Source organism: Pristiophorus japonicus, chromosome 20 (genome assembly GCF_044704955.1).
Source record: "Pristiophorus japonicus isolate sPriJap1 chromosome 20, sPriJap1.hap1, whole genome shotgun sequence".
Classification (NCBI taxonomy): domain Eukaryota; kingdom Metazoa; phylum Chordata; class Chondrichthyes; family Pristiophoridae; genus Pristiophorus; species Pristiophorus japonicus.
In genome coordinates, this window is record NC_091996.1 from 55,893,733 (window position 1) to 55,915,024 (window position 21,292).

The window sequence follows — 21,292 nt, forward strand, 5'->3', positions numbered from 1 at the left end:
GGAGGAGGTGGGGGTCCCCGATGGAGGGCACTCTATGCGGGAGTCCTCCCATTATTCATCGGGGACTTGGCCTGGAGGGTGGTGCACGGAGCAGTGCCGTGCAACAAATTTTTAAGCCGGTTCACGGACTCCCAGGCCGCCTGCAATTTCTGCGGTCTGGAAGAGTCCGTGTTCCATGTTTTTATGGAATGCACGAGGTTGCAGCCCCTGTTTTATTATTTAAAGGGGCTGCTCCTGAAATTCTGGCTGCACTTCAGTCCCACTCTCCTGATCTTTGGGCACCCTGTACGGAGGGGAGCGGGTAGGTCCGAGGGCCTCCTCGTAGGACTGCTCCTGGGCACGGCCAAGGGTGCCATCAGCCGGTCCAGGCAGCGGGCGGTCGAGGGAGTCATTCAACCTGACTGCCTGCCTCTCTTCCGCTCTTACATCCGGTCCAGGGTGTCCTTGGAGATGGAGCACGCAGTGTCCACCGGTACGCTCGCGGCCTTAAGCGAGAGGTGGGCACCGGAGGGACTGGAGTGCATCGTCACGCCCGGCAACCAAATTTTAATTTGATTTTATGTTTTAAATTTAATTTGTTTTAATTGCCGGTGCTTTTAGTGTCCCCCTCCCCTTTTATAGGGGGCACTGGAGGAAAAAATGTGATTATAGTGCCCAAAAAAAAAACCCAAAAAAAAGAAAAACACAAAAAAAAAACACAAAAAAGAAAATAAAAGGCCTTGTAAATGTCTGGTGTGTCATCCAGGGCGGGTGGCACGCTTTAATGTTTATGTTTTTTCAGGTAAACTCCAAAAGAGTTTCATGCACAAGGATCCAAAAAGAGTTTCATGCACAAGGACCCCCAGGTCCCTCTGCATCTCAGCATGTTGTAATTTCTCCCCATTCAACTAATATTCCTTTTACTGTTTTTTTTCCCCAAGGTGGATGACCTCACACTTTCCGACATTGTATTCCATCTGTCAAACCTTCGCCCATTCGCTTAACCTATCTAAATCTCTTGGCAGCCTCTCTGTGTCCTCTGCACAACCCGCTTTCCCACTAATCTTAGTGTCATCTGCAAATTTTGTTACACTACACTCTGTCACCTCTTCCAGGTCATCTATGTATATTGTAAACAGTTGTGGTCCCAGCACCAATCCCTGTGGCACACCACTAACCATCGATTTCTAACCCGAAAAGGACCCATTTATCCCGACTCTCTGCTTTCTGTTCGCCAGCCAATTCTCTATCCATACGAATAGATTTCCTCTGACTCCGCGTACCTCTATCTTCTGCAGTAACCTTTTGTGTGGCACCTAATCGAATGCCTTTTGGAAATCAAAATACACCACATCCATCGGTACACCTGTATCCACCATGCTCGTTATATCCTCAAAGAAACATAGAAACATAGAAAATAGGTGCGGGAGCAGGCCATTCAGCCCTTCTAGCATGCACCGCCATTCAATGAGTTCATGGCTGAACATGAAACTTCAGTACTCACTTCCTGCTTTCTCGCCATACCCCTTGATCCCCCGAGTATAAGGACTTCATCGAACTCCCTTTTGAATATATTTAGTGAATTGGCCTCAACTACTTTCTGTGGTAGAGAATTCCACAGGTTCACCACTCTCTGGGTGAAGAAGTTTCTCCTCATCTCGGTCCTAAATGGCTTACCCCTTATCCTTAGACTGTGACCCCTGGTTCTGGACTTCCCCAACATTGGGAACATTCTTCCTGCATCTAACCTGTCTAAACCCATCAGAATTTTAAACATTTCTATGAGGTCCCCTCTCATTCTTCTGAACTCCAGTGAATACAAGCCGAGTTGATCCAGTCTTTCTTGATAGGTCAGTCCCAGGAATCAGTCTGGTGAATCTTCGCTGCACTCCCTCAATAGCAAGAATGTCCTTCCTCAAGTTAGGAGACCAAAACTGTACACAATACTCCAGGTGTGGCCTCACCAAGGCCCTGTACAACTGTAGCAACACCTCCCTGCCCATGTACTCAAATCCCCTCGCTATGAAGGCCAACATGCCATTTGCTTTCTTAACCACCTGCTGTACCTGCATGCCAACCTTCAATGACTGATGTACCATGACACCCAGGTCTCGTTGCACCTTCCCTTTTCCTAATCTGTCACCATTCAGATAATAGTCTGTCTCTCTGTTTTTACCACCAAAGTGGATAACCTCACATTTATCCACATTATACTTCATCTGCCATTCATTTGCCCACACACCTAACCTATCCAAGTCACTCTGCAGCCTAATAGCATCCTCCTCGCAGCTCACACTGCCATCCAACTTAGTGTCATCCGCAAATTTGGAGATACTACATTTAATCCCCTCGTCTAAATCATAAATGTACAATGTAAACAGCTGGGGCCCCAGCACACAACCTTGCGGTACCCCACTAGTCACTGCCTGCCATTCTGAAAAGTACCCATTTACTCCTACTCTTTGCTTCCTGTCTGACAACCAGTTCTCAATCCACGTCAGCACACTACCCCCAATCCCATGTGCTTTAACTATGCATATTAATCTCTTGTGTGGGACCTTGTCGAAAGCCTTCTGAAAGTCCAAATATACCACATCAACTGGTTCTCCTTTGTCCACTTTACTGGAAACATCCTCAAAAAATTCCAGAAGATTTGTCAAGCATGATTTCCCTTTCACAAATCCATGCTGACTTGGACCTATCATGTCACCATTTTCCAAATGCGCTGCTATGACATCCTTAATAATTGATTCCATCATTTTACCCACTACTGAGGTCAGGCTGACCGGTCTATAATTCCCTGTTTTCTCTCTCCCTCCTTTTTTAAAAAGTGGGGTTACATTGGCTACCCTCCACTCGATAGGAACTGATCCAGAGTCAATGGAATGTTGGAAAATGACTGTCAATGCATCCGCTATTTCCAAGGCCACTTCCTTAAGTACTCTGATGCAGTCCATCAGGCCCTGGGGATTTATCGGCCTTCAATCCCATCAATTTCCCCAACACAACTTCCCGACTAATAAAGATTTCACTCAGTTCCTCCTCCTTACTAGACCCTCTGACCCCTTTTATATCTGGAAGGTTGTTTGTGTCCTCCTTAGTGAATACCGAACCAAAGTACTTGTTCAATTGGTCTGCCATTTCTTTGTTCCCCGTTATGACTTCCCCTGATTCTGACTGCAGGGGACCTACGTTTGTCTTTACTAACCTTTTTCTCTTTACATACCTATAGAAACTTTTGCAATCCGCCTTAATGTTCCCTGCAAGCTTCTTCTCGTACTCCATTTTCCCTGCCCTAATCAAACCCTTTGTCCTCCTCTGCTGAGTTCTAAATTTCTCCCAGTCCCCGGGTTCGCTGCTATTTCTGGCCAATTTGTATGCCACTTTCTTGGCTTTAATACTATCCCTGATTTCCCTAGATAACCACGGTTGAGCTACCTTCCCTTTTTTATTTTTACGCCAGACAGGAGTGTACAATTGTTGTAATTCATCCATGCGGTCTCTAAATGTCTGCCATTGCCCATCCACAGTCAACCCCTTAAGTATCATTCGCCAATCTATCCTAGCCAATTCACGCCTCATACCTTCAAAGTTACCCTTCTTTAAGTTCTGGACCATGGTCTCTGAATTAACTGTTTCATTCTCCATCCTAATGCAGAATTCCACCATATTATGGTCACTCTTCCCCAAGGGGCCTCGCAAAATGAGATTGCTAATTAATCCTCTCTCATTACACAACACCCAGTCTAAGATGGCCTCCCCCCCAGTTGGTTCCTCGACATATTGGTCTAGAAATCCATCCCTTATGCACTCCAGGAAATCCTCCTCCACCATATTGCTTCCAGTTTGGCTAGCCCAATCTATGTGCATATTAAAGTCACCCATTATAACTGCTGCACCTTTATTGCATGCACCCCTAATTTGCTGTTTGATGCCCAGTAAATTAGTTAAGCATGATTTCCCCTTCATGAATCCATGCTGCGTCTGCTTGATTGCACTATTCCTATCTATATGTCCCGCTATTTCTTCCTTAATAATAGTTTCAAGCATTTTCCCCACGACAGATGTTAAACTAACTGGCCTATAGTTACCTGCCTTTTGTCTGCCCCCTTTTTTAAACAGAGGCGTTACATTAGCTGCTTTCCAATCCACTGGTACCTCCCCAGAGTCCAGAGAATTTTGGTAAATTATAATGAATGCATCTGCTATAACTTACGCCATCTCTTTTAATACCCTGGGATGCATTTCATCAGGACCAGGGGACTTGTCTACCTTGAGTCCCATTAGCCTGTCCAGCACTACCCCCCTAGTGATAGTGATTGTCTCAAGGTCCTCCCTTCCCACATTCCCGTGACCAGCAATTTTTGGCATGGTTTTTGTGTCTTCTGCTGTGAAGACCGAAGCAAAATAATTGTTAAAGGTCTCAGCCATTTCCACATTTCCCATTATTAAATCCCCCTTCTCATCTTCTGAGGGACCAACATTTACTTTAGTCACTCTTTTCCGTTTTATTTATCGGTAAAAGCTTTTACTATCTGTTTTTATGTTTTGCGCAAGTTTACCTTCGAAATCTATCTTTCCTTTCTTTATTGCTTTCTTAGTCATTCTTTGCTGTCGTTTAAAATTTTCCCAATCCTCTAGTTTCCCACTAACCTTGGCCACCTTATACGCATTGGTCTTTGATTTGATACTCTCCTTTATTTCCTTGGTTATCCACAGCTGGTTATCCCTTCTCTTACCGCCCTTCTTTTTCACTGGAATATATTTTTGCTGTGCACTGTGAAAGAGCTCCTTAAAAGTCCTCCACTGTTCCTCAATTGTGCCACCGTTTAGTCTGTGTTTCCAGTCTACTTTAGCCAACTCTGTCCTCATCCCACTGTAGTCCCCTTTGTTTTAGCATAGTACGCTCATTTCTGACACAATTTCCTCACCCTCAATCCGTATTACAAATTCAACCATACTGTGATCACTCATTCCGAGAGGATCTTTTACTAGGAGATTGTTTATTTTTCCTGTCTCATTACACAGGACCAGATCTAAGATAGCTTGCTCCCTTGTAGGTTCTGTTACATACTGTTCTAAGAAACAATCCAGTATGCATTCTATGAATTCCTGCTCCAGGCTACCCCGTGCGATTTGAGTTGACCAATCGATATGTAGGTTAAAATCCCCCATGACTACTGCCGTTCCTTTTTCACATGCCTCCATTATTCCCTTGATTATTGCCCGCCCCACCATGAAGTTATTATTTTGGGGCCTATAAATTACGCCCACCAGTGACTTTTTCCCCTTACTATCTCTAATCTCCACCCACAATGATTCCACATTCGAGCCAATATCGTCTCTCACAACTGCCCTGATATCATCCTTTATTAACAGAGCTACCCCACCTACTTTCCCTTCTTGTCTATCTTTCCGAATCGTCAGATACCCCTGTATGTTTAATTCCCAGTCTTGGACACCCTGCAACCACGTTTCTGTAATGGCCACCAAATCATACCCATTTGTAATGATTTGTGCCGTCAACTTATTTACTTTATTTCGAATGCTGCGTGCGTTTAGGTAGAGTGTTTTAATCCTAGTTTTTAAACCATGATTTTTAGTTTTGACCCCTTCTGCAGCCCCTTTATATTCAGTGGCCCTTTTTGTTTTTTGCCTTGGGTTTCTCTGCCCTCCACTTTTACTCATCTCCTTTCTGTCTTTTGCTTTTGTCTCCTTTTTGTTTCCCTCTGTCTCCCTGCATTGGTTCCCATCCCCTTGCCATATTAGTTTAACTCCTCTCCAACAGCACTAGCAAATAATCCCCCAAGGACATTGGTTCCGGTCCTGCCCAGGTGCAGACCATCCGGTTTGTACTGGTCCCACCTCCCCCAGAACCGCTTCCAATGCCCCAGGAATTTGAATCCCTTCCTGCTGCACCACTGCTCAAGCCATGTATTCATCTGCGCTATAGAAACATAGAAACATAGAAAATAGGTGCAGGAGTAGGCCATTCGGCCCTTCTAGCCTGCACCGCCATTCAATGAGTTCATGGCTGAACATGCAACTTCAGTACCCCATTCCTGCTTTCTCACCATACCCCTTGATTCCCCTAGTAGTAAGGACTTCATCTAACTCCTTTTTGAATATATTTAATGAATTGGCCTCAACAACTTTCTGTGGTAGAGAATTCCACAGGTTCACCACTCTCTGGGTGAAGAAATTCCTCCTCATCTCGGTCCTAAATGGCTTCCCCCTTATCCTTAGACTGTGTCCCCTGGTTCTGGACTTCCCCAACATTGGGAACATTCTTCCTGCATCTAACCTGTCTAACACCGTCAGAATTTTAAACGTTTCTATGAGGTCGCCTCTCATTCTTCTGAACTCCAGTGAATACAAGCCCAGTTGATCCAGTCTTTCTTGATAGGTCAGTCCCGCCATCCCGGGAATCAGTCTGGTGAACCTTCGCTGCACTCCCTCAATAGCAAGAATGTCCTTCCTCAGGTTAGGAGACCAAAACTGTACACAATACTCCAGGTGTGGCCTCACCAAGGCCCTGTACAATTGTAGCAACACCTCCTTGCCCTTGTACTCAAATCCCCTCGCTATGAAGGCCAACATGCCATTTGCTTTCTTAACCGCCTGCTGTACCTGCATGCCAACCTTCAATGACTGATGTACCATGACACCCAGGTCTCTTTGCACCTGCCCTTTTCCTAATCTGTCACCATTCAGATAATAGTCTGTCTCTCTGTTTTTACCACCAAAGTGGATAACCTCACATTTATCCACATTATACTTCATCTGCCATGCATTTGCCCACTCACCTAACCTATCCAAGTCGCTCTGCAGCCTCATAGAATCCTCCTTGCAGCTCACACTGCCACCCAACTTAGTGTCATCCGCAAATTTGGAGATACTACATTTAATCCCCTCGTCTAAATCATTAATGTACAGTGTAAACAGCTGGGGCCCCAGCACAGAACCCTGCGGCACCCCACTAGTCACTGTCCGCCATTCTGAAAAGTCCCCATTTACTCCTACTCTTTGCTTCCTGTCTGATAACCAGTTCTCAATCCATGTCAGCACACTACCCCCAATCCCATGTGCTTTAACTTTGCACATTAATCTCTTGTGTGGAACCTTGTCAAAAGCCTTCTGAAAGTCCAAATATACCACATCAACTGGTTCTCCCTTGTCCACTCTACTGGAAACATCCTCAAAAAATTCCAGAAGATTTGTCAAGCATGATTTCCCTTTCACAAATCCATGCTGACTTGGACCTATCATATTACCTCTTTCCAAATGCACTGCGATGACATCCTTAATAATTGATTCCATCATTTTACCCACTACCGATGTCAGGCTGACCGGTCTGTAATTCCCTGTTTTCTCTCTCCCTCCTTTTTTAAAAAGTGGGGTTACATTGGCTACCCTCCACTCCATAGGAACTGATCCAGAGTCAATGGAATGTTGGAAAATGACTGTCAATGCATCCACTATTTCCAAGGCCACCTCCTTAAGTACTCTGGGATGCAGTCCATCAGGCCCTGGGGATTTATCGGTCTTCAATCCTGCGATTCCTACTCTGACTAGTACGTGGCACTGGTAGCAATCCCGAGATTACTACTTTTGAGGTCCTACTTTTAATTTAGATCCTAGCTCCTTAAATTCGTATCGTAGGACCTCATCCCTTTTTTTACCTATGTCGTTGGTACCAATGTGCACCACGACAACTGGCTGTTCTCCCTCCATTTTTAGAATGTCCTGCACCCGCTCTGAGACATCCTTGGCCCTTGCACCAGGGAGGCAACATACCATTCTGGAGTCTCAGTTGCAGCTGCAGAAACGCCTATCTATTCCCCTTACAATTGAATCCCCTAGCACTATCGCTTTCCCACTCTTTTTCCTGCCCTCCTGTGCAACAGAGCCAGCCACGGTACCATGAACTTGGCTGCTGCTGCCCTCCCCTGATGAGTCATCCCCCTCAACAGTACTCAAAGCAGTGTATCTGATTTGCAGGGGGATGACCGCAGGGGAACCCTGCACTACCTTCCTTGCACTACTCTTCCTGCTGGTCTTCCATTCCCTAGCTGGCTGTGGACCCTTCACCTGCGATAAGACCAACTCGCTACACGTGCTACTCATGTCATTCTCAGCACCATGGATGCTCCAGAGTGAATCCACCCTCAACTCTAATTCTGCAACGCGGTCCGTCAGGGGCTGGAGGCAGATACACTTCCCGCACACGTAGTCGTCAGGGACACTGGAAGTGTCCCTGAGTTCCCACATGGTACAGGAGGAGCATATCACGTGACCGAGCTCTCCTGCCATGACTTAACCCTGAGATACCATTAAATTGACAACAACAATGTGAATAGGTTACTTACTGATATAAAAATAAAAAGAAAAGCTACTCACCAATCACTCGCCAATCACTTATCCCCTTGGCTGTGACATCACCTTTTGATTTCTTTCTACTTCTTTTTTGCCTTCTCTCCCCGCTGCAGCTGCTCAAGTACGCCTCTCGCTGCCGCTGGGCCTTTATCGGCCTCACCAACCACGCACGCCCGCCTCTTGAACTGCCGCCGCCTCTTGCTGCCGCTGGGCCTTTTATAGGCCTCACCAACTACGCACTCCCACCTCTCGGACTGCCGTCGCCTCTCGCTGCCGCTGGGCCTTTTATAGGCCTCACCAACTACGCACTCCCACCTCTCGGACTGCCGTCGCCTCTCGCTGCCGCTGGGCCTTTTATAGGCCTCACCAACCACGCACTCCCGCCTCTCAGACTGCTGCCGCCTCTCGCTGCCGCTGGGCCTTTCATAAGCCTCACCAACCACGCACTCCCGCCTCTCGGACTAATGGTGCATCAAATATGCCAGGCATCAGCTGGGCCTTTCTTAACATGCTGGGCCGAGCATCACTTGACAGTGCAGAGACAACAGTCTTTTTCTGTCTATGATGATCAATACCTAGCACAGAAAGTTGATAGAATGTCATGGGGCATTCGAGAGGTGCTAAATCAGTACTGGTGCAATAAGTGGGGTGAAGAGATACATTGGTCAGAAATTTATTCTCAATCCAATTATTCATCAATCAACTATGAGCTTAACTTCCGTTAAGTGGCAGGATCCTAGCAGTTGACTTACATTTAAATTTCAGAAGAAACTAGTGATAATTGACTTATCAAGTGGAAACGCTTTTGAAATATATTTGGCAGCAGTTGTAAGGAGATATACTGGCATTGTGCATCATTTGATTTATAATGTCATTTTTGCACTCTTGGAACACAGGCCCCAAGTTTCCACACGCGGCGAAAAAGGCGCCCCTCAGAGCTGCGCGCCTGTTTTTCGCGCCGAAAACGGCGCCTGAAAAAAAACGCAGTATTCTAAGGAGCTCGATGTCTGCTTGGCGCGGCGCACAGGGGGCAGAGCCTACCACTCGTGCCGATTTTGTAAGTAGGAGGGGGCAGGTACAATTTAAATGAGGCTTCTAGGTGCCGGCAACCCTACACGTGCGCGTTGGAGCATTCGCGCACGCGCAGTCTGAAGTAAACATTGGCACTCGGCCATTTTTAAAAGTGCTGCAGAAAAAGTGAAGATTTATTTCTTGGACCCCTGCAAAGGCTTGTATTTTAATTTTCTTGATATTTCTGTGTGTGAGGGAGTGCTTTTAGCTGAATAAATCACCTGCTGAAATCAGTGAGTTCAGCTTTTCACTGCTAAACTTGCAGAACCGGTGCCTGCAAATTAAGGACTGTGTGTTTGAAGAAATAAAAGTGCCAATTCAACTTTTCAATGAATCAACGTCCACCAAGAACAAAGAATTTCTTGCATGAGGAAGCAAACCATTGCATAATATGTGGTGCACCCATTCTGCAAATTTAAATATAAAGATGTCGATGTGGCTGCCTCTCCCTGTCCAAATGGCCTCAGTCAGTCCCCCTCACAGCTCGAAGGCTGCTGCTGTTCTTTCTTCGACTCCCGGCCAGCCACTGACGCTGCTGCAATCCCATGGCCGAATGGCCTCAAGTCCGTCCGGGTGCTGCATCTTCACGGGGAATGAAGGCCTGCCTCAAGCACCAAGGCTGCTTGCTGCCTGCCCCCAAGACCGACGCCACACCGCTGCCTCAAGCGCTGCTTGCTGCCTGCCCCCGCGACCGACGCCACACCGCTGCCTCAAGCACTGAAGCTCAGCACCAAGGCTGCTTGCTGCCTGCCCCCGAGACCGACGCCACACCGCTGCCTGAAAGGCCTGCCTGAAGCACTTTCACACAGTAGGAACATGGTTTATTTAATCTTTTCTTTGCTTATAAATGTTTATTCAGGTTGGATTTATTTGTATAATATTTGTATAAGTATAACTAAGGATTGATTGTAGAATTTAATGACTTCCCTTCCCCCCCCCCCTCCCCCCCCCCACCTCGTTCCCGACGCCTAATTTGTTACCTGCGCCTGATTTTTTAAAGTGTAGACAAGGTTTTTTCAAGCGTACAAAAACCTTCACTTGCTCCATTCTAAGTTAGTTTGGAGTACGTTTTCACTGTGGAAACTTTCAAATCAGGCGTCAATGGCCGGACACGCCCCCTTTTGAAAAGAAATTTCAGTTCCAAAGTGAAACTGTTCTACCTGACTAGAACTGCAGAAAACTAAATGTGGAGAATTCCGATTTCTAAGATACTCCGTTCTACACCAGTTGCTCCTAAAAATCAGGAGCAAATCATGTGGAAACTTGGGGCCATAGTTTGTGACGTTGCTGGAGCATCTTTCGAGCTCTCGCAAGATTTTCTATTAGGTCGTCGGTCTGGCCTGTGAAGGGCTTGAGATCCGTTTGTAGGCCTTGTATTCGTTAGATTGGATTGCCTGCTCAATTGCTGACTTTTAAATGTTGGCAATTGGCAATTAAACGTCAAGCATGTGCCCCCTTTTTAAAGGGGTACAATCAATAAAGACTATAAATTTTAAAAAAGCATTTTAAAGCAACCTTAACAAATTAAACTACAATTTTGTCCCTGCTGGTGAAAATGCACTCCAATCCCTCCGGTGCCCTCCGTTTGTGGAAGGCTTCGAGCGGCACAGTAGGCACCGCCTGCTCCATCTCCAGGGACACCCGAGCGTGAACATAGCCATGGAAGAGAGGCACGCAGTCGGCCTGAACGACCCTCTTGACCGCCCACTGCCTGGACCTGTTATGTTCAATTGCTATCCCTGAAATGACTTTTACATGCAAGCACATAGCTATATTTCACTTTTGTGCTGTGTTTCAGTTTCTCCCTACCCCTTTGATTGGCCACCCTGTGCCACTCCATAGCCCCTGTGACACTCTACAGCCCCTGTGGCATGTTGCAGTCCCTGTGCCAGCGGGCAGTTAGGAGACCTGCTCCCTTACCCTTTGGAAATGGGTCTCTTGACTCCGACACTTAATAGCATGCAATAGTGATTGGGCAATCAAGTGTTCCCTCTATTCTTTGACAGAAATGCCTCAACTCAGCTTAGAAAACTTCTGAAAGCTGCATCTGAAAATAGAGAATTCCCAATGCAGAAAGCTGTGTACACAAGCACTCTGTAACACAGCAGTAAATTACAACTCTGCATAGCAGGGAAGGAATTTGTTTTCAACGCCCAAGTTAATTAGTTAGTCATAGATAATCAACAGTACTTTCACTGTATCACTTTGTTCAAACATGTATATGACTCAAATCTTTGTTCAATAAATAGCTAACAGGCATGCAGTCAAGTCAGTTGCCACCACATAAAATACGCCACATGAAATGCAATTATTTTACCCAGCAGTTTAATACCATCATAAATTTGCGGAGACAGATGTAACCACAGGGAACCTGTTGAGTATCCATGAGTTTTGATTAGTGCCAGCACTCTGTATCTCAGAGAGAAATTCATTTCTTGCACATTCCTACTTGATTGTTACCTACACTATTGCTCAGACTGTTCAAGCTCGGTGGATTAATGGACAACAATAACTTTTACCATGAAGATAGTGGTTTCAGTCCAGTCGAGACTGAGGGGATCGAAGGATTATTAAACTGTGTCGTGGCGACAAAGTTCTTGTGAGTGCAAGTCAGCCAGACAAGCAGACGTCCCACAATTCAGCTTAAAACTTCCAACTCAGTCAAAAGGGGTAAAAGATGGTGCATAAAATGGAAAAAAATCAAAATGCTGCCTGTGGTATTATCCTTCCAAGGGCAATGGGTGAAGCAGATTGAAGAATGTATCAGAATGATACACTTGCATTTATACAGTGCCTTTTGTTCTGGTTTTAGGTTTGTTTTACTCTAGATTTCTTCGGTTCCATGTTTCAGACTGCTCACATAGCTGAGCCCTAGTTCCCTATGTCCCACATAGTGTTTACACTTGATCTGAATTCATGGCATGTCCAGGAGACAAACAGGAAACCCTATTTTTAGATAACCTCAGTTATTGACTCTTACCCATGCCTTTAGAAAATCCTCCCTCTTCTTTGGAAGGTGGCAGAATAACACCAACCTAAACAGTAATACAAGTGAATAGTAGCAATAGTAACATTTTTACAGTCTCTGTTTAGCTTAACATGTTCCTCATAGCAATGAAAAATAATAAATGGCTTGCGCCTTTTATGGAAATCTATCATATATTAAAATCATTGAATGCATCACAACATTCCATGTTAAAATTGATATTGACTCCCCATGTGCAATGCCATGGGAAATTGACTAGTTTAATCATCACCTTTGATCAGGAAAGGAAAATGAACCACTGCAGAAGTAATTTGGCATAACAACCCTTTTATAGAGATTTTAGACTAATTCACTTTGAAAGCTACAGGACTCTTCAATGGCTGCAGACACATGTACTTATTTCAAAAAGGCAGGCTGATAAACACCTTGGAAACAGTTACCAGAACAATGTGAATTTAAATTACCAGCTGTTGGATTCAAAAAGAGCTGCCAATCAAACACATATTAACTAAATGTTTATACAGGTACTTTAATTCAATGGCTTGGCCCCTTCCCCACATACTTGTTTTTATACAAACCAACGAACTACTGCAACGGAGTGAGCTGAGACATTGTTCTGTGTGTTGAGCAACTTATGTACCCATATGCAATTAAATAAGACAATACCATGTTAAAACCGTCAATGATAATATTTCATTTCTGTCACATTCTTAAGGAATAAATTATTATTTTTTTAAATACAGTGAATGACTGTGGTTATATAATCATACCACCATTCTGCACCAACATTATCTAACAAACAGCCATGAGATGAATGGCCAGTGGATAAGTTTGTGATTGGTATTTATTGAGGGATCCATCAATACTTGTCATTGACTAGTGCCATGGGATCTTCAACATCTACCCCAACTATGAGGCCAGGCAGGCAAGGCCTAGATTTAACATCTCATGTACACAACATCAGCTCCAATCAGCTTAGAAAAAGGAGCTGCCCATTTAAAACAGAGATGAGGAGAAATTTCTTCTCTCAGAGGGCTGTAAATCTGTAGAACTCGATGCCTCAGAGAGCTGTGGAAGCTGGGACATTGAATAAATTTAAGACAGAAATAGACAGTTTCTTAAACGATAATGGGATAAGGGGTTATGGGGAGCAGGCGGGGAAGTGGAGCTGAGACCATGATCAGATCTCCATAATCTTATTGAATGGCGGAGCAGGCTCGAGGGGCCATATGGCCTACTGCTGTTCCTATTTCTTATGTTCTTTTGTTCTTATTAATGTAACTGTCCCCTCAGTAGTGCATTGGGTGTCAGCCTTCTGTGGGGACTTGGACCCACAACCTAGTGACCCAGCAGCAAGAAGGAGCAAAGTTGATATGCCAACTGACTTCATTCTGGATCTGGTCCTGATTCCACCTGAAATGCTTTATGTTTCCACAGTGTTTTTCATTTCCCAACATAGACACCTTTCCCTCTGAGGAACATAACAAAAATCACCAATAAATACAAATTCCAACAGGATATGTCTAAAGCGAATCAGGGTATCAACATTAATAAATCTTTCTATTAGCTCATCTCCAGCAGGCATGGCATGTTTAGCTGCTCATTTGGCCTTGCAGAGTGGTCGAAATAGGTCCTGAGGCCAATTACGGGCTAGTTACTGCTGGTGAATGAAGTTTTCAGATTGTCGGGGCATGCGGTCAAATTTGCTGCCAAATATGCTTACATAACAAGAGTAACTGCACTTCAAAAAAACAAGTCATCCATTGGTTGGGAAATGCTTTGGGACTTCCTTGTAAATATCTGCCTCCAGGTCAGTTCTGTTACCTTCCCTCGCCAACTGGAATTAACATCAACAGGAAAATGACTGCGCTTCAGCACTTTTCACATTGGAACACTTGGAATTGGAATTGGACTGTCAGAAGTAAGATGGACCTTCTCAAAATGTTGCAGGTATTTAGAAAGTTTACCAGAGCTTTGCTGTGTTTATCCAGTCAAGCATAAATTCACCTGCCGCCCCCCCCAAAACAGGAGATTATTATTTTTTTTTTTGCATTCAATCATGAGAAATCCCAACAGTTGTAATAAATGGAAAGCGTAACATGGAAATGTAGTGCAGAGGTAAGTATTGTCAGCATTTCATTCCCAGACTTATAGCATGTATTATTAAAAGGCCATTTCATATTCTTCCCACAAAAGGAAACTCAAAGAGCAAACTAGTTGCTTCTTTACCTCAGTGGTGGGTAGATTATTCAAACCCATCTCAGTGAGAGGCAGCTGGAATAAATGATAACCTACATATACACACATTATTAAACCTGTTTACTTCACTCACACATGATTAACTTAAACATCAATATGCCAGGGAAGCTAGAAGGAGTTTAATCAGGTAATCAGGAAGGAGAATGGAATGTTGGCCTTCATTGCGAGAGGGATGGAGTACAAAAGCAGGGAGGTCCTCCTGCAGCTGTATAGGGTATTGGTGAGGCTGCACCTGGAGTACTGCGTGCAGTTTTGGTCACCTTACTTAAGGAAGGATATACTAGCTTTGGAGGGGGTACAGAGACGATTCACTAGGCTGATTCCGGAGATGAGGGGGTTACCTTATGATGATAGATTGAGTAGACTGGGTCTTTACTCGTTGGAGTTCAGAAGGATGAGGGGTGATCTTATAGAAACATTTAAAATAATGAAAGGGATAGACAAGATAGAGGCAGAGAGGTTGTTTCCACTGGTCAGGGAGACGAGAACTAGGGGGAACCAATTTAAAACCGAGCTGAGAAGGAATTTCTTCTCCCAGAGGGTTGTGAATCTGTGGAATTCTCTGCCCAAGGAAGCAGTTGAGGCTAGCTCATTGAATGTATTCAAATCACAGATAGATAGATTTTTAACCAATAAGGGAATTAAGGGTTATGGGGAGCGGGGGGGGGGGGGGGGGGGGTAAGTGGAGCTGAGTCCACGGCCAAATCAGCCATGATCTTTTTGAATGGCGGAGTAGGCTCGAGGGGCTAGATGGCCTACTCCTGTTCCTAATTCTTATGTTCTTATGTTCTTATAATTTCAGTTTAAATTCTTACCTGCTCAAAAATTTATTTGCTGCTTTTTAAAAGAAATAAAAGTGTCATTATTTGTTTCTAAATGAATGATTTCTTGTCACATTCCCCTTCATGGTTCATGATATTAGGTATGCAAAGCTAGAGCTTCCTTTGACACATGTGTATGATCTTCATCAAGTTGTGAGGTGGATTTGTAGGAAAGGGGGACGCGGCTGCAGGGAGAGAGGGCACCAGCCTATACTAACCTGTTAGCGAGTACCCAGGAGGGGTAATTAACCTCACTGCGCACACATATTTTTCTAAACCCCCCCCACATGAGGACCTGGATTAAGCAAATGGTGATAAGTTTGGTATATGGTGTTGGGCAAGGTTATCTAGAACATTAATGATAAGCTCACAATAAAGGATGAAACTGAGTACTGTGTACAATGAGCAAGTGTGACCTTAGCTCCTTTAATGAGACTCCAGATTGCAAGTACCTCGTGAGTGTCCTGCTTATATATTGTGCTCCCAAGGGATGCTGGGATCCCTTGGGACTCCAACAGGTAGGCCCTCTGGTGGTAGTGTTATACAGGTTGCAAGTGGTTAAATACATGACATCACTCCCTTGTGAAGTCAATAGCACACTTATTTACAAGGTGAGACGATCTGGGGCTTTTCGCTCCCTTGCCGATCGTCTTGGTACAAATGCAGGTGTGGGTGAGTTGGTTAGTTCTTCACTGGGCTGCTGGACAGCTGGCCTTGCCGGGCTGCTGGGGATGGTGAGTTCAGCTTCGTGATCAACCATGATGTCAGTTGCCACTTGTGTGTGTGTTGGAGAGTCAAAGTTGGTGGTGTCTTCTTCAGGTTGTTCGTAGCTGTTGGTGAACCGCAATTTGATTTGGTCCAAATGTTTTCTGTACGTTAGTCCATTGGCCAATTTGACCTGAAACACCCTATTCCCCTCTTTGGCTGTGACTGTGCCAGTGATCCATTTGGGACCATTTCCATAATTGAGTACAAACACAGGATCATTGATCTCAATATCGCGTGACAAATTTGCATGGTCATGGTACACACTTTGTTGATGCTGCCTACCCTCCACATGATCATGGAGATCAAGGTGGACAAGAGAGAGCCTTGTTTTGAGTGCCCTTTTCATGAGTAGCTTGGCGGGGGGATCCCCGGTGAGTGAGTGGGGTCTGGTGTGGTAGCTGAGCAGCCAGCCAGGTCTGCAGGGAGCCTTCCGACACATGTTTCAAGCTTTGCTTGATGGTTTGAACTGCCCGCTCTGCCTGGCTGTTGGATGCGGGCTTGAATGGGGCAGATGATACATGCTTGATCCCATTGCGTGTCATGAATTCCTTGAATTCAGCACAGGTGAAACACGGCCCATTGTCGCTGACCAGGACATCAGGCAGGCCTTGCGTGACAAACATGTCTCTTGGCTTTCAATAGTGGTCGTGGACGTGCTTACAGACATTATCGCACATTCAATCCATTTTGAGTAAGCGTCCACGACAACCAAAAACATTTTGCCTAGAAATGGGCCCGCATAGTCCACGTGGATCCTCGTCCACGGTTTGGAGGGCCACGACCACAAACTTAGCGGTGTCTCTCTAGGTGCATTGCTCAGCTGAGAGCAAGTGTTGCACTGGCGCATGCATGACTGAGTCCACGCCGGGCCACGACACATGGGATCTGGCTATGGCTTTCATCATTACAATGCCTGGGTGGGTGCTGTGCAGTTCACAAATGAACGTATCTCTGCCTTTCTTGGACAAGACCACGCGATTGCCCCACAACAGACAGTCCGCCTGCAGGGACATTTTGTCTTTGCACCTGTGGAACGGCTTAATTGCCTCCTGCATCTCCGCTGGAGGACACAGTTTTTTACCAAGGACAGTAAAGGATCCTGGCTGGTCCAGGTCATGATCTGGCGGGCCGTGACGGGGAACATTTTGTTCTCGAATGCATCCATAACCATGAGTAAGTCCGCTGGCTGTGCCATTTCCACCCCGGTGGTGGGCAATGGCAGCCGACTGAGAGCAGCTGCGCAGTTCTCTGTGTCCGGTTTGTGGCGGATTACATAGTTGTATGCCGACAGCGTGAGCGTCCATCTTTGGATGTGGGCAGAGGCATTGGTATTAATCCCATTGCTCTCAGAGAACAGCGATATGAGCGGCTTGTGGTCAGTTTCAAGCTCAAACTTGAGGCCAAATAAGTACTGGTGCATTTTCTTTACCCCGTAAATGCATGCCAGAGCCTCTTTTTCAATCATGCTGTAGGCCCTTTCAGCCTTGGACAAACACCTCGATACATAAGCGACCGGTTGCAAAATCCCCGATTTGTTAGCCTGTTGTAACACACACCCGACTACGTACGACGACGCATCGCAAGCCAGTACTAATCTTTTATAAGGGTTATATAGGACAAGCAAGTTGTTTGAACACAACAGATTTCTGGCTTTCTTAAAGGCAACCTCTTGTGAATTCCCCCTTACCCAGTCATCTCCCTTACGCAGTAGCGCATGTAGGGGTTCTAGCAGGGTGTTTAATCCAGGTAGGAAATTACCGAAATAGTTAAGGAGACCCAGGAACGACAGCAGCTTCATCATGTTCTGTGGCCTCGGCGCATTCTTGATGGCCTCCGTCTTGGCGTCGGTGGGTCTGATGCCATCTGCTGCGATTCTTCTTCCCAAGAACTCGACCTCCTGCACCAGGAAAACACACCTCGAGCGTTTCAACCTGAGCCCCATGCAATCCAACCGATTAAGAATCTCGTCCAGGTTCTGCAAGTGTTCGATGATGTCCCGACCTTTAACCAGTATGTCGTCTTAGAAGACCACGGTGAGAGGAACCGACTTTAGCAGGCTCTCCATGTTCCGTTGGAAGATTGCCGCGGCCGACCGAATCCCGAACGGGCATATGTTATAGATGAACAGACCTTTGTGTGTGTTGATGCAGATGAGGCCTTTCAAAGACTCCTCCAGCTCCTGCGTCATGTAGGCCGAGGTCAGGTCCAGCTTGGTGAACGTCTTTCCTCCAGCCAGGGTCGCAAATAGATCATCTGCCTTGGGTAGCGGGTTCTGGTCCTGCAGCGAAAAACGGTTAATCGTTACTTTATAGACCCCACAAATTCCTCTTTAAGTACCAGGACAATCGGACTAGCCCACTCATTGAATTCCACTGGTGCGATGATGCCTTCTCGCTGCAGCCTGTCCAGTTCAATTTCCTCTTTCTCACGCATCATATACGATACCGCCCGTGCCTTGTGGTGGATTGGTCATGCAAATGGATCTGCACTTTCACCCACCTGGCTCGAATAACGATGGAAACTTGCTGGGCACCTGGGCACATGAGGTGCTGTTGACGGACGAGAGCACTCGGATGTCATCCCAGTTCCAGTGGATTTTTCCCAGCCAGCTTCTGCCAAACAATGTGGGGCCATCCCCTGGCATAATCCACAGCGGGAGTTTGTGTACTGCTCCATCATAGGAGACATTGAGTTCTGCACTGTCAATTACAGGGATTAGTTCCTTGGTGTAAGTCCTTAGTTTGGTGTGAATGTGGCTGAGCTTGGGCCTGTGTGCCTTTTTTCCCCCACAGCCTGTCGAAGGCCTTTTTACTCACTATGGACTGATTCGCACCTGGGTCCAGTTCCATCGATACTGGAATTCCGTTCAGTTCAACTTTCAACGTTATTGGTGGGCATTTCATGGTGAATGTGTGTACCCCGTAGACTTCTGCCTCCTCAGTTTGAGTCTCCGATTCAGACTGATCCACAGTGGATCGATCTTCCTCTGCAATGTGGTGGTTTGCAGCTCACTTGTACATTCGCTAGAGGTGTCCCATTGTTCTGCAACCGTTGCATGCATAGTGATCGAAGCCGCATTGATGGGGCTGATGATTACCTCCACAGCGCCAACAAGGTGTTAACTGCCTTGCATTAACGATTGATGGCGGACTCTGGGTCATCTGAGGTCAGGCAGCAGCAGCCAGTGTGTACGTTCTGCCATGTATATTCCTGCTAGAAAACGACATTACTTTGTTCACAGTACTTGCCGAAACTTCTTTACTCTGTGAAATCTGTTTGGTGTTGTCGCTGGTGGATATAAATGCCTGGGCTATTGTTACGACTTTACTTAGATTCGAAGTTTCAATGGTTAACAGCTTGCGAAGGATTGCCTCATGGCCAATGCCCAGCACAAAAAAGTCTCTAAGCATTTGTTCTTGGAATCCCTCAAATTCATAATTGTCCTGCAAGGCGCCTTAGTTCGGCGACATAGCTCACCACTTCCTGGCCCTCCGACCGTTGACACATGTAGAACTGATATCTCGCCATCAAAACGCTTTCCTTGGGATTTAGGTACTCCCGGACCAGCTTACATAATTCTTCATGGGATTTTAGCTATCGGTTTTGCCGGAGCTAGGAGATTCTTCATGAGGCCATATGTTGTTGCCCCACAGACAGTTAGGAGGATCGCCTTTCATTTGGCAGCATCCTCGTCCCCTTCCAGCTCGTTGTACACAAAGTATTGGTCGAATTGCTCCACGAAGGCCTCCCAATCATCCCCTTCTGAGAACTTCTCCAGGATACCAACTGTTCTTTGCATTTTCGCGAGGTTGTTCGTTACCTCGTCGCCAATTGATAAGCTCACAATAAAGGGTGAAACTGAGTACAATGTACAACGAGCACATGTGACCTTAGTTCCTTTAATGCGACTCCAAACTACAGGTACCTCATGGGTGGCCTGCTTATACACTGTGCTCCCAAGGGATACTGGGATCCCTTGGGACTCCAAAAGGTAGGACCTCTGATGATAGTGTAATACAGGTTGCAAGGGGTTAAATGGCTGGTATGTGACAAAGTGCTCAGTGTAAATCCTGCCACCGTGTGCTCATATATCCCGGGCTCAGTGCCTACTAAAGTTGGGTTGCAGAGAGGCAAGCAGCTGCTGCTAAAGCTCTTTGCGTCCAAGTGGCGCAACCACCATTCCTTGGGATATGTTCTATGGTGATGCCATTGTCAGGAGGACAGTGGCAATGCACTCACATATCTTACGGTGATTAATGCTACTCATGAGGAGATTCTGGCACCAGCTGTCCAACTACCAAAGGTCTGAAACCATGCTCGTCATGTATCTGATGACAAACTAGTGACTGTTCTCCTTGAGCTGTGAGAAGGGCAGACAAGTGGGGTCTGCTTGGAGGTCGGAGTGGCTCCAAGATGACACACCTTATAACGGAAGGTTGGATCTAAGTCAACCCACATTGGCAGATTCTGTAATCTAATACCTGAACCAGCAGATCCACAGTACTCCAGAGTACTGTTGATAACTGATGAGCCAGCCTGGCTCATTAATGGGACCCGGAAAACTAGCCCTGTTACTGGGTGCTGTGATTCTTCCTCCTTAGTTTCATGTAACGTTGTGAACAATGCGTCAATAGGTCTGAGCTGGGCAAACTCTATCCTGATTAGTTGCTAGGCTTTAGCTGGTTAATCACCAGCAGTGCCCCTGTGCACTTTTGGGGGTTCCTAAGCCTGGTGCTGCACCTGGGATCTCCAGATTTGTGTCAGTGCGATGTGCTCTGACAGACGGAACAGAGTCTGAACCATATACTAGACAAACTAAAACCCTATGGTAGCTTGGTTTGGACAAGGGGGGAGGGTTTCTGCACAATTCAGACACCCAGCTGACCAAAAAAAAAAGTATGAAAGGGTTCTGCTGAAAATATACAATTGTAACAAATGGGAATCCAACCTCAACAGATGGTGACTGTGATTGAACCTTTTAGAGATATACATTATAGATAAGGCCAAGCCAAGACACTACTTCAAATGTGAC